Source organism: Leopardus geoffroyi, chromosome A1, assembly GCF_018350155.1.
Source record: "Leopardus geoffroyi isolate Oge1 chromosome A1, O.geoffroyi_Oge1_pat1.0, whole genome shotgun sequence".
Classification (NCBI taxonomy): domain Eukaryota; kingdom Metazoa; phylum Chordata; class Mammalia; order Carnivora; family Felidae; genus Leopardus; species Leopardus geoffroyi.
Window position 1 is genome coordinate 50,475,305 of NC_059326.1, and position 12,809 is coordinate 50,488,113.

Below are 12,809 nucleotides of genomic sequence, written 5' to 3' on the forward strand. Positions count from 1 at the left end.
TATTTAAATATTCATCATGGTAGTTATGAAAATGCCTACTTACCTTTGCAAATATAAAGTAATATGTTTTCTTTAATCTAGAGGCAAATATGATCAGTTGTTTTAGTAAACTATATGATATTCTTTTTTTTTTTTTTAATTTTCAACGTTTATTTATTTTTGGGACAGAGAGAGACAGAGCATGAACGGGGGAGGGGCAGAGAGAGAGGGAGACACAGAATCGGAAACAGGCTCCAGGCTCTGAGCCATCAGCCCAGAGCCTGACGCGGGGCTCGAACTCACGGACCGCGAGATCGTGACCTGGCTGAAGTCGGACGCTTAACCGACTGCGCCACCCAGGCACCCCTATATGATATTCTTATAATGATAATGGTTAAATATTTCACTTGCATGCAGATGAAATGGTCACTGATAACGTATACAGCTATCATGTAGATAATCTTTTTTCATTGCTTAGAAGATAGATAATATATGAGCAATATCCATAACTTTGTAGATAATCTTTTTTCATTGCTTAGAAGATAGATAATATATGAGCAATATCCGTAACTTCTATCAATATCAGTTGTTCCTGAACACAGTCCTGAGAAAAAAAATAATATAATGAACATATGTCCATATATGCTAGTCCATTGATTTGGGGAGTGGTTTTTTAGGACATATAAATAAGGAATGAAACTCAAATGAACAATGTAGAATTAAAATTCACTTCCCATTCTTTTTCATGTGCAGCAATTCAGTTATTGGTTTCAGAGGTAAAAAAAAAAGGCATTAGGTATTGGATACAAAGAATATAGGTAGAATTGACAGTCATTGATTTTAAAACAAAGGGAAATATTGTTATTTGAAAGAAGAGCTTACATTTCTAAAAATTTCACTTGCATAAAATTATCAGGCTTTAAGTGAGTCACATTTGAGCAGCTACTGTGTACCGTCCATTACAACAATTTTATCCTCCCCCCAGCCTTGACTTTTGCAAAGGGATTTTCCAGGGCAATAGGTAAGATTATCGTCTCTGAAAATGCTGATAGGAAGCTAACAACTTAAGTTCCTGTGTGTGAGAACCAGGGCTCCCTCTTTACTTGCGGAATGAACATGAAGGGTTGTTTTCCCCTAGTATGCTGTTACTATTCAAGACATGCTTGTTTGTTGTTGCCCACGGTAGTAAAAATGTTTAGTATTTGACCCGTCAACTCAAAATTAAGGTTTCTAGATGGTGGTAACCCTTTTTGTGTTTAGCTCCTCACTAATGCATGATGCCTAATTAACTCAAGGTTTGAGGGTAAGTTGCTTAGATGACAGTTGTTAACTGGTGATGCCAACAGGATCAGGTTGAGGAGCTAAATGCTCAAGACCTCTCAACATGAAGGTCAGTGATTCTCAACACTGATTGCAGAATAGAATCACCTGGAAACTTAACTGGGTGGGATGATCGGGTTGGAAGTGCAGATTCATTTAATCAGAGCCAGAGGTAGAGGAAGCCTGGACAGAAATATTTTTTAAAAACTTCCCAGGGAGGGTTCCTATTGTGTAGACAGGATTGAGAAACTGGGGAGTGGCTCCTTTTCTGGCAGAAAGAGGAGAATTGAGCCACTGATTTCACCTGCCTTAAGAGAAGGTTTTGATTACAGACGTTTCAACATGATATTGTTTCTTCTCTTAGATAGGAGGTTCCCAAAGTGGTCAGAAGACTGGTAGCATCAGTGTCTGGGAACTAGTTAGCGATGCAAATTTTCAGACCTTCTAAAACAAAAACTCTGGAGATGGAGCATAGAGCACTGTGTTTTAAAAAGTCTTCCAGTTGATTCTAATATATCTTAACGTTTGAGAACCATCGTTTTCAGTAAAGTCTTGGCTAACATAGGTATTTAGAGGCCAACAATTGAAGCTCTCCACACTCATCACCCATTTAGAGTTCAGTTAAATGGAAAGTACCTGATCAGTGAGACCTACATCTTACCTGGATGAATAAACAGCTTCATCATGAGAATATAGTAGTGGACCTAGATGACATTTTATTATTTTAAGAGCCTTCCAAGAGTGATGAGTTACATGGCAGAAAGGTTCACATCCAAAAGTTAGTGCTCTTCCAAGGAATATGTTGTGAATATTCTTTTTATTCCTTCATTATTAAAATCCCTGGAGCAAAATGGCCTCTCCCAAAATTTGGAATACATTACATAACAAATCACTTCTCTGGTGGTCAAAATTAGACTCAGAGTAATAGATTCTCAAGTTGCTTCTTTTCCCATCTGAAGAACTAAATTGGTATCAAGGCAAGAAAACATATTTTATACTCTGTTGATGAGTTAAGCCCTCTAAGAGTTGTAAGGATAATTGGAGTTCTTCTTCATCACTACTACAGCTTGACTCTCCAAGTATTTTATTTATTTAAGGAAAATGTCATCTATATTCTCTCTCTGGTCTATAAGTTTCAAGGATTCTTGTTACTCTCACATTTGGTTTTCTTTTTGACACATAAATTTTTTCCTACCATATGTCTACTCTCAACTTTGAATCCCCATACAGTGCAGAGTGCCTTCCTTTTTCTATTGCATCTGTTTCTTTTTGATAAGCTGTGCCCTTTCACTGTTGCACATCATGAATCTCATCCCATGAAGTTTCAATAATATCTTTCTGTTCATGTGTACTTCTTTGGCTTTAAAATTGAGATAGAAATTTTAGCCTGGGATTTTGAATATTCAGATATAATCATCCAAGTCTAATTACTAAAGAGTTAACTGCCAATTAAAATTCTCTTTCCGTGTAGAGAATATAGTCAATGGTATTGCAGTATTATTGTGTGGTGACAGATGGTAGCTACACTTGTGGTGATCCTAGCATAACGTGTAGAGATGTCGAATCACTATGAAAATAATGTAACATCATTGTGTGTCAACTATAGTAAAATTTTGTTTTTAAATTCTCTTGCTGTTCATGGAATCACAGAAATACAGGATTAGAAGGAATTCTGAGTTTGCATGGAAACTCTCTGCTTTATGGTTTTTCTTTTCATGTAACAATCATTTTACCTAGTAATTAGAAATTTTAAATTTATTTTTTGTCTTTGCCTTTCAAACTGTAATTTATTTCTTGTTAGAATATTTTTAATGTGTATTTATTTTTGAGAGAGAGAGAGAGAGAGAGACAGAGAGAGCATCAGTGGGGGAGGGGCAGAGAGAGAAGGAGACATAGGCTCTGAGCTGTCAGCACAGAGCCTGATGCGGGGCTCGAACCCACCAGCTCCGAGATCATGACCTGAGCCAAAGTCAGATGCTTAACTGACTGAGCCACCCAGGTGCCCCCAAACTGTATTTTAAATACCTTTCCCGGGGGGCCTAGGTGGCTTCGTCCATTAAGCATCCGACTTCAGTTCAGGTCATGATCTCACGGATAATGTGTTCAAGCCCTGCCTTGGGCTCTGTGCTGACAGCTCAGAGCCTGGAGCTTGCTTCAGATTCTGTTTCCCTCTCTCCAGCTACAAATTTTACTTCTTCTTTAGAGCACCTACACAATTTATAATTATATATTTAGTTGTGAGATACTTTTTAAGTGCTTACCGTCCTTATTAGATTATAACCCCATAAGGGAACAGGTGATATCTATTTCTTAGTCTTTTGTCTCCAGTGATTAGCACTATACTTACAAAGTACCTGCTCAATAATTATTGCTTTTGAAAGAGTTTTACTAGTTACTCTGCTACAAAGGGAAGTGGGGAATGCTGGCATGTGTTATACAACAACCTGTATCCTTTTGTCTCACTTATAAAACATATGTCATTGCAGCAGAACATTTTGAAAATAACTTACTTTCTTCCTATTGGCCCCTAGACATTGGTAATGTGTTTTAGTTGACTAGAGTCCACCAATTCCACTTATATACATGGACTGTTGATCTCAGCTAAGACAGCTGCAACTAAAGAAACACTTATGTCACCAACCTAATAAATTGGTACACACAGACCTTTTTAAACTAATAACAACCAGTAATAGTAACTGATAGCGAGTTTTAGATAAATGCCAAGCTCTGAGTTAAGCACCGTGTATATATTATCTCTTAAAAAATGTATATGAGATAAATACTCTTTTATTATCCTAATTTTCCCTGTGGACACAGGGAGAAAAAACATTACACCCAAAGTCACTTATATATTAAGTGGTTGATTCAGGGTTCTAACTTAGCTCTTTCTGAGTCAAATAAGCACAGGATTTTATCTATTTCTTTGACAAATAATGATAAGATTGATACTTTTCACAAAAGTTTATTTATTTTGATAGAGAGCTGAGCAGGCAAGGGAGGGAGGGAGAGAGAGAGAGAGAGAGAGAGAGAGAGAGAAAGAGATTGAGAGAGAGAGAAAATCCCAAGTGGGCTTCATGCTTGTCAACACAGAGCCCAACGTGGGGCTCCATCTCATGTTTGGTGAGATGGTGACCTGAGCCACAATCAAGTCGGATGCTCAACCAACTGAGCCACCCAGGTGCCCCTGATTTTATTAAATTACAGTACAGTTGACATACAGTATTAGTTTCAGGTGTTCAACATAGTGATTTGACGTTTATATATATTACAAAATTCTCACCACAAAAAGTATAGTTACCACCTGTCACCTTACAAAGTTATACTATTATTAACTATATTCCCTATAGATTGACTTTTCTAAAGAAAGATATACTTGCTGGATTAGAGTAGATGATCATCATGTCCAGGCAAACTGCCTTTTGTAAATTAATTGAAGGGTACCTATTCACTTACAGAACTGAATTATATATTTAAATCATATGCACTATATATATGCATGCTATATATTATATGCACAGTAATATATATTACATGTATTTATTTGCTAGTACATAAGAGTTAACATTTATCAAATGCTTACTGTGAGCCTAATTCTAAATTAAGTAGTGTTAAAAGAGGTGTTATCTCATTTAAAGATCATACCTTATGCAGTAGTACATTTGCCACTTAAAAAAAAAATATGGAATGGTTCATAAATTTGTGTGTCATCCTTGTGCAGGGACCTTGCTAATCTTCCCTGGATTGTTCCGATTTTAGTATATCTGCTGCTGAAGTGAGCACAATACTTTCCACTTTTTATAGGTGACAGAACTGAGGTGCAAAAAGAAATAAGGACACTTTTCCTGAGGTCATATCATTTATAAATGATGGAGCCAGGTTTGGAATACAAGACCATTTGACTCATAGGATACATTTATCATCTATGTCTTTCTTCTCAAATCTCTAAACTGACCAGGGATTAAAAGTTTTTAGCAATATTTTTCATGTGTCTTCTGAGTATTTCCCTGTCATTCGGTACAGTTGGATATATGGAATATTCTCTGTCATGAGAATTTAGGCACTTGGAAACGTACTTAGTAAGTGCAGGCCACCTCAGGGTATTAAATTTTACACTAACTCCTGTTAGTAAGACCTTAGTAAATCCTCAAATGTTTCTCTTCCTTTAAAGAAAAACATTAGACCCTTTCTTCTCCCAAGTGTCTGACGGTCATAAAAGCTTGACCAGCCTAGGACAAAGAAGTCAACACTTCAATATCAAGTTGATATGAGAGCCTTTAGGATAATGACCATCACTTTTGTAGGTCTTATGCTGCAAACGTGTATAGCATTGCCTAATTAATTTTAGTGGATTGATTGACATGTGCAGTCACCTCATTCTTGTATTGCTACCTGAGACCATACTTTGGCTGGGGCCTCGTCTTACCACTTCCTAGTTTGTATAAATTCCTCTAGCTCTCAGATACATTGATCTGCATTTGCTTAAGGTTGTGCCTTGTGGATTAGGAAACTTTAGAAACACTTGGAGAAACAATATTTTTCTGAAAACGTAAAACAGGAATTTGTATGTTATGTTTTCAGTTATTCACATATCTTGTCAGATCAAGAACAAAAACTTTGGGGTTTAAAAAATTATGCAAATGCAGTAATTCAGCTTGCAAATGAACTATTAGTCATTTTTCTTAGCCTACAGATTTGATTTAATAACATGTTTAAATGTAGACAAGTCTCTTTTAAGTATTTGATCATTCATGTTCTTCTCTCTGGAGAACTTCACTTATGCTAGAACCAAGTTAGCATGTCTAGAAAATGATGTGAAGTAGAGAATTTTGACTATATGACATCAAACTGCACAACCTAGAAGGCATGGATCAAATATTTGAAACATAAAATTTTTCAAAACTGAAGCAGGAAGAAATAGAAAATCTGAACAGACCAATTAAAAGTAACACAATTGATTCAAAAATCAAAAAAACTACAAAAAAACCCCCAAAAGTCCAGGATCAGATGGATTCACAAGTGAATTCTATCAGATATTTAAAGAAGAGTTAATACCTATTCTCCACAAGCTATTCCAAAACATAGAAGAGGAAGGAAAGCTTCCAGATAACATTCTAAAATGACAACATTACCAAAACCAGAAAAAGACCGCCCCCCCCCATGCCATACACACACACACAAAACTACAGGTCAATATCCCTGATGAACTTATATGCAAAAGTTCTCAATGAAATATTAGCAAACCACATACAAAAATACTTTAAAAATAATATTCACCATGATCAGTTGAGATTTATTCCAGGGATTAGTATTCACTAATCAATTGTCATACACCATCAATTGTCATACACAATCAATCAATTATTCCAGGGATTAGTATTCACTAATCAATTGTCATACACCACATCAACAAAATGCAGGAGAAAATCATCCTACACTGACAGTGTGGAGCCTGCTTGGGATTCTCTCTCTCTCTCTCTCTCTCTCTCTCTCTCTCTCTCTCTCCCTCTATCTCTTTCCTTTCCCATACTCTCTCTTTCTCTCTCTCTCAAAGTAAATAAATAAACTTAAAAAGAATCAATCACCATGATCAAGTGAGATTTATTGCTGGGTTGCAAGAGTGGTTCAGTATTCACAAATCAATCAAGGTGCCACATCACATCAACAAGAGAAAGGATAAATATCTTATCATTTCAATAGATGCTGAGAAGCATTTGATGATGTACAACATCCACTCATGATAAAAATCCTTAGCAAGGTAGGTTTAGAGGGAACATACCTCAACAAAATTAAGCCCATATATGAAAACACCCACAGATAATATCATATTCGATGGTGAAAAACTGGGAACTTTTCTCCTAAGGTCAGGAACAACACAAGGATGTCCATTCTCACCAGGTTTATTCAACATGGTACTGCAATAGTTAGCCACAGCATTCAGAAAAGAAAAAGGAATAAAAGGCATCCAAACTGGTAAGGAAGAAGTAAAACTTGTACTGTTCACAGATGACATGATACTGTATTTGGAAAACCCTAAAGACTCTACAAAAAACAAGTAAAACTGATAAATGATTTCAGTAAGATTGCAAGATACAAAATCAATATACAGAACTCCGCTGCATTTCTATACACTAATAACGAAGTAACAGAAAGAGAAATTAAGAAAACAACCCCATTGCAATTGTACCAAAGCTGATCAAATACCTAGGAATAAACTTAACAAAGGAGGTGAAATAACTGTACTCTGAAAAAATATAAAACATTGATGAAAGAAATTGAAGATGACACAAATTGAAAGATATTCTATGCTCATGGAACGGAAGACAAATATTGTTAAAATGTCCATACTACCTAAAGCAATCTACAAATTTAGTGCAATACCCATCAAATTACCAATAGCATTTTTCACTAAACTAGAATAATCCCAAAATCTGTACAGAACCACAAAAGACCCCAAAAGCCCTGAAAAACAAAACTAGAGGTATCATAATTCCAGATTTCAAGATATACTACAAAGTTATAGTAATCAAAACTATGGTACTAGCACAAAAAATAGACACATAGTTTAACAGAAAAGAATATAAAATTCAGAAGTAAACCCATGATTATATGGTCAGTTAATCTTCAACACAGTCAAGAATATGCAATGGGGAAAAGGCAGTCTTTTCAACAAAACTGTGTTGGGAAAACTGGACAGCTACCTGCAAAAGAATAAAATTGGAACACTTTTTACTATATACACAAAAATAAACTCAGAATGGATTAAAGATCTAAATGTGAGAACTGAAACCAAAAATTTTCTAAAAGAGACTGCAAGCAGTAATTTCTTTGATTTCAGCCACAATTTTCTAGATATGTCTCCTAAGGAAAGGGATACAAAAGCAAAAATAAACTATTGGGACTACATCAAAATTAAAAAAAAAAAAAAAAACAAAAAAAAACCTTTGCACAGCAAAGGAAATAATCGACAAAACTAATGGACAGTTTACTGAACGGGAGAAGATATTTGCAAATGACATATCCAATAAGGGATAGTATCCAAAATGCAACTCAACCCCAAAAAATAAACAATCCAATTAAGAAATGGGCAGAAGACATGAACAGATATTTCTCCAAAGAAGACATACAGATGGCAAACAGACACACAAAAACATGCTCAACATCACTGACCATCAGAGAAATGCAAATCAAAACCACAATGAGATGTCACCTCACACCTGTCAGAATGTAAAGTAAAAAACACAAGAAAAAAAATGTTTGTGAGGAGGTGGATAAAATGGAACTCTTGTGCACTGTTGGTGGAGCTACTGTGGAAGAGAGTATGCCGGTTTCTCAGTAAATTAAAAATAGAGTTACCATATGATCCAGTAGTTCTATTACTGGGTATTTACCCAAAGAATATGAAAACAGTAATTGGAAAAGATATGTGTACCCATATGTTTATTGCAACATTATTTACAATAGCCCAGATATGGAAACAGCCCAAGTGTCCATCAGTAGATGAATAATTCCATTATATATAATGGAATATTATTCAGGTACAAAAAAAGAATGAAATATTGCCATTTGCAACAACATGGAGGGATCTAGAGGGCATAATGCTAAGTGAAATAAGTCAGTCAAAGAAAAACAAATACTATATGATTTCACTTGTATGTGAAATTTGAAGGAAAAAAACCCAAAAGAACAAAGAGAAAAAGAGACAAACCAGAAAAAAATAGGCTCTTCACTATGGGGAACAAACTGATGACTACCAGATGGGAGGTGGGGGGGAGACAGGTGAAAAGGATTAAAAGTGTACTATCGTGATGAACACTGAGTAATACATAGAATTGTTGAATCACTGTAGTTTATACCTGAAACTAATACAGCACTGTATATTAACTATACTGGAATTCAAATAAAATAAAAAAAATAGAGCATAAGAAAGACTGTTTGTGATATTATAATAATGATATAATGGGACAGATGGTAGCTATACTTGTGGTGAGCATAAAAAAATGATAAACTTGTCAAATCACTAAGTCATACACCTAAACTAAAGTTACAGTGTGTGTCAACTAAAACAAAACAAAACAAAACTTTTGGCGGTGTATGCCAGAAAGAAATAGAATTTCTATTTCTAAAGAAATATTTCTATTTCTAAAGAAATATTTCTAAAGAAATATTCTATTTCTAAAGAATTCTATTTCTAAAGAAAAAAGAAATTCTTTTTTAACAGATGGAAAGAGTGATCAAATATACATGAAAGGTAGAGACAAAGACAGAGACAACCTCCATAGAAAAATGAAAAGAAAGTATAGGCTCAGATGTCCTTTCACTGAAGCCAAGATTTCTTGCAAAGAGAGTGCTCTGAAATCTCAAATTTGTGGAAGAAACTCTCTCTGGCAATTAGTTACTTGTGGTTGGCAAGAGATTAAACTTCTTCACGATGTGTCAAATGTCTTCAGTTTCACTCAACTGCCACAGACACTACCCACACAACAGTAACTGGCTCTGGTTGGCTCAACAAAGATGCTCTTGTGAGTGAATTAAAACCAAAATAACTTTCTCCTCTTCCTAGTCCTGCAGAAGAGAAACAATAGTGAGACTTACAATCAAATTTAGGCCATTCAAAAAGAAGAATTTGCTTTCTCATCTTCTGATTTGAAACATTCAGACACCACTTTTGGTAATACTCATTACTCTCAAGAGGACAAAAATGAGTAAACTGTTATAGAGTGAAAGCTGTACCTTTTTTTCTCAGAATAGACCACATGTTTAAGCATTTCTTTCAGTAGAAATTCCATTTGGTTACTAGGTGGCAAAAATGCTTCCAGTTTTGATTGGAGTCATAATTAGTGACTTTCCATTGGAGTCTAACTGGGAATAACTAATGTCGAAAAGAAGTCACAGATTAAAATGAAGCAAGATTTACTGAGGTTTGTCCTTAATAACCATAGAAAATTTAAAACATAAGGATATCAATCCACTCTAGTCTGAATTGGATATTGACATACTTGCTGCATTGGGGTCTGTGGCAAGCAGGATTACTCATCCATATAGGCTATAAACCTAATTAAGGAGTTAATGTATGATGGTGTAAACTGAGATACAAGTTGGAGAGGGATTATGATTTCTAGAAAACTTTGGTGATGAGTCTTAACTAAGAATATCACCTATGGACATGAAGGTATTTGCTCAAACATAAAGACGTTTTCTCTGAGAGACTAAAAGCAGTTGCTTCTATTTGGAATAAAAACGCTATTTGGAATATTTGCTCCAAGTCTTGTTCTTTTCTCTTATATATTAGAAACTAGTAATTAAAATGGTATATTAGGGATGCCTGGCTGGCTCAGTCAGTGGAGTGCATGACTCTTGATCTCAGAGTTGTCAGTTTGAGCCCCACGCTGCATGTAGAAAATATTTAAAAACAAAATCTTTAAAAATAAATAAAATAAAATGAGATAATGTGCACATTGGTTTCCTTGGGCTGCATAATAAAGTAACAAGAACTGGGTGGCTTAAAATTACAGAAATTTATTGTCTCACTGTTCTGAATGCTAGAGGTTCAAAACTGGCGGGTTGATTCTCTCTGAGAACTGTACGAGGAAGTTTTTTCTGTGTCTCTCCTGCAGCTTCTGATGGATCACTGACATTCTTTGGCTCATAGACACGTAATTCCTATCTCCACTTTTACCTCACATAGTGTTCTCCCTGTGTTTCTTATGTTTTTTCATATATTGTCTTTCTTTACTCATGTTTGTCTCTGTGTCCAAATGCCCCGTTTTTAAAAGGACACCAGTCATATTGGATTAGAGCCCAGCCTCATGACCCCATTATAACTTGATTATCTCTGTCTGTAATGACTCTATTTTTAAATACATTTATATTCTGAGGTGTTACCAGGTCACTGGGTTCTTGTCCCAGATACACCAAAGAACTGGAGACCCAAGACCAGAATGGGGAGATAGAGTTTATTGAATAGATAAGTATAGTGCATTTCAAGTGTGAAAGTGGACCACTGCCGGAGCAAGAGTGGCAATGGCACCGAAAAACTCTAGCTGCATCCTTGTGAGCCTGCTTATTGCATATGTAAATTTGGGTTTGATTGACATTTTGATTGACAGCTCTTTGTTATATAACATTTTGGCCTCTGCGCATGTGCCTACCCATGATGCATTCTGTTATAATTGTAGTTATTTATGTATTGTATATTGATGAGTGTCTAATGAGCTGTTGTTGTGACCTTAAAGGTAGTTAAGGACAAGTTGGACCCTTTGTGTGCATACTTAGCTCTTAGAAGTCCCCTGTGGCTTTCGGGCCGGTTCTGTGCTAGGCTTTTCCTGTGCTAGGCTCTTACGGGTGGCTCTCAAGGTGTGGCTGTTAACCTTCCAGGGTGGCTCCCAGGGGATGGCCAGGATCTCCTCGCTTCTGCCTAACTAACTGCCTGACAGAGGTGCCGGAGGTTAGGACTTCCAACATATCTTTTTTTGAGAGGCTGCAATTCAGCCCAAACAATGTTTTATCAATAAAGCTCTTTTTTAAGGATATGTGTTTCCTAATGTTTTATGCAGATACAGAAGTTGGCTTACAAATCTTATGCATGGAAACAGTGTAAATCCTCTACCTTGTGGAAGCTTTCTGAAACTATAGGCCCATGACACCTGAAACCTGCAGCAGTTACTATAGGTAGGTATTGGAGATGCTAATCACTTTGTAGAAAGTGAAACAGTAGCATTTCATCCAAGGTAGCTTTTCCTAAAGAGATGCAAGCTAGAGAAACTCCATTAATGGGCAAGAGAAAGTAGACTGCTCCTTCTTTTATTTGTCTAAATTCAAAGGCAGCAGGAAGGAGACTCTTTGCTCCCCAGTGCTGTTCCCTGGATGGCATTATTTTAGCATGACGAACAAACAACTACCTACCACAATACTTCTTTTGAAGTTCACATTCAAGCTATCTTTCCAACAGTTGGCTAGCCTCTAGGGTTCATGCCCATGGACTCTAGTAATAACCACTACTAGCTCATAGTAGTTCTTTACACTCCTTTCCTGTTCCTACTACTATAACAGATTTTATGAGAACTATCTGAACTAGGCACAGGTCACTGATTTCTTCTATTCACTCTACGCTATACACACACGCATACCGCCCCTCCCCCCCCAATCAGTAGAGACATAACTGCTCATTCATGTATGGCAACAGTCAGTATTCAGCAAAAGTTCACTCCTTCACCCCAGATGGTGATGAGATCTCCTAGAAAAGTTCTTATACGCTAATTCACGTTCTTCCTTTAACCCCATTAATGCTATGAAGTGCTTGCTTTGAACCAGGTTATTAATTGAAATTTATAATTATTAAACTGGAAACAAGACTGTGGAAGGATGAGAAGAGGGAAAAATGCTAAGTAAGCAGCTGCCTCTGGTGTTCACTCCTAAGTCACCCCACTCTTCTCTCAGGGACTTGATGTTTTTTATCATTATTATTTTTTATTTTTTTAATGTTTATTTATTTTTGAGAGAGAGAGAGAGAG

The 12,809-nt window shown here is 36.1% G+C and overlaps 1 long non-coding RNA gene and 1 other non-coding gene across 2 annotated transcripts in view; one reads left to right on the forward strand and one right to left on the reverse strand.

Annotated features, from left to right (window-relative positions):
* The window catches only part of LOC123598795, a 314,546-nt gene that overhangs the window by 176,211 nt on the left and 125,526 nt on the right, over window positions 1-12,809 (forward strand). The window lies entirely within an intron of this gene.
* On the reverse strand, window positions 4,973-5,079 carry LOC123581588. Its single transcript, XR_006703842.1, has one exon. It is a non-coding gene; the product is annotated as a U6 spliceosomal RNA (small nuclear RNA).